Raw genomic sequence first — 1,936 nt, forward strand, 5'->3', positions numbered from 1 at the left:
TTTTTCTTTCGTCAAGTTGCGAGTAAAAACTCGATCGTATAAATATAGGAAATGAATGTAATGTATTACATCCGGAGATGATTACGAAAGTGGACCACAGAGATAAGATAAGAGATGACCTTGACCTTGGCTATATTTAGCGAGCGGCGAGATCTCAAGGCCGAGCTGTCTCCTCGTCCCAGCCGGCAGTCGGTGAGCACCCGCCCAATTGTATAACAATCTCCATCCTCCTACAACTTCTTAACTCATCTTATTTATTAAGTGTAAAATGGTCCGAAATAGTAGTGAGGTTTATCATAATAAACATTAGAATAAATAACATGTCACAGGGGTCGGTCGAAACGTAGGTGGATGAATTGTCTTAGGTTTGGACTTTAAAGGAATTTACTAGAAGCGGGTTTGTAAGGAAGGATAGTTAGTAATATCGGCATCGAACCTTCGGGCTTGCAAAAATTTTTACAAATAACACTGCATCCGTGGCACGTCAGTTAATAAATCTTTTGAATAGGACGTATTCCAAAGATAACACCGTTAAACTGATGTTAGTTTTCTACGGGATTCCTCCTACAGAATGTACCCAATATCCTCATTAGACGCTACAGTCAATGGAACACGCCAAATACAAAATGAATTTTATAAAAAATGTCAAATGGACAATTAAAGTGAACCCTTATTATCTCTCAAGCTGTATATAAAAAAAAAAAATCGAATTTAGCCACAACGGTTTTAGTTAATTTGTGAGGTAAGTAGTGATATTTGACCCTAGCCGACAATATAATAATTGAAAGATGGTTAGCAGTGGGCGAGGATCGGACCTGAGCCATTGTAGCCAACGGTGGAGGTCCCATTCCACATTGTGTAGCTTTGATTAGGAGGAAGTGAACGCCATTGTGGCCCTTCCCTGGCTTCCGATAGCAAGGAGCATTATCTCCTAGGCCTCCTTTATTCTCTGGATAAACAATGTATTTAACAATAACAACATCCAGGGAGAGGGGTCGCTGGGCAGTCGGCAGTTAAAACCAAAAGGAACACTCTCTGTCTAACCTTATATTACAACTACAGCTAGCATCAAAAATTGTAATCATTACCTCCAGGGTATTCCCCAAATGTAAGCTCTACTACTTTTTAAAAAAATAAATTCTCTTTTTACAAACTGTTCATTTTTAAAAAATATTTATCAATTTAATAATGATGAGTTAAACGTAAAAACCATATGAAAAGAAAATGGTCGAGGATGCAATCAGTGAAGAATACAAATATGTTACAACTTATTTCATTAGTGTCAACTTCTCAAGCCTACATCAAAGCTGAAATATAAAAGCAAGGTAAGGACCATAATGAATAAGAGGAATGCAAAATAACGACAATAAGAAAATAATAATATAATAATATAATGGATAATGTAGGTACAGAGGTACTTGGTAGTAGCTAGTATAGAAATGTATGGTGTAAGTTTTATAAAAAGATAAAAACATAATGAGAATATAATAGATACAGTAGTATGAGATATAGAAGAAACAAGGCAATAAAATAATATACATAATGAAATCTATATTCCTATCTATTATTACCTACTTATTTATTTATTAATTAAATATCTACTTATCAATTATCTATTTATTTTCTTTTTTTAAAATTAACAATGACCTTTTATTTTTCTGGCAAAAATGTTTGTTTTGTTTTTTTTAATAAAAAGCACTTTTACTTAAAATAATGTGACAAATATGTTCAATTAAATTTCAAAAAATAAAATGGCGTAAGTATTCGATAATACTCTTTGATAAGAGCCGATTCTCGCTTACATTCACGTAAAACATGGGGTCGTGTCAACAACAGTTTTTTATACTGATTTTCCTTCCATTCTTATTCTCCATTGAGAAACGATAAAAGAGTCTATTTGGATGAGGGTAAGAATGTGGAGTTCACGGTTATTTAG

This window comes from Halyomorpha halys, unplaced genomic scaffold (assembly GCF_000696795.3).
Source record: "Halyomorpha halys isolate HHAL.00 unplaced genomic scaffold, Hhal_1.1 Scaffold119.1, whole genome shotgun sequence".
NCBI lineage: Eukaryota > Metazoa > Arthropoda > Insecta > Hemiptera > Pentatomidae > Halyomorpha > Halyomorpha halys.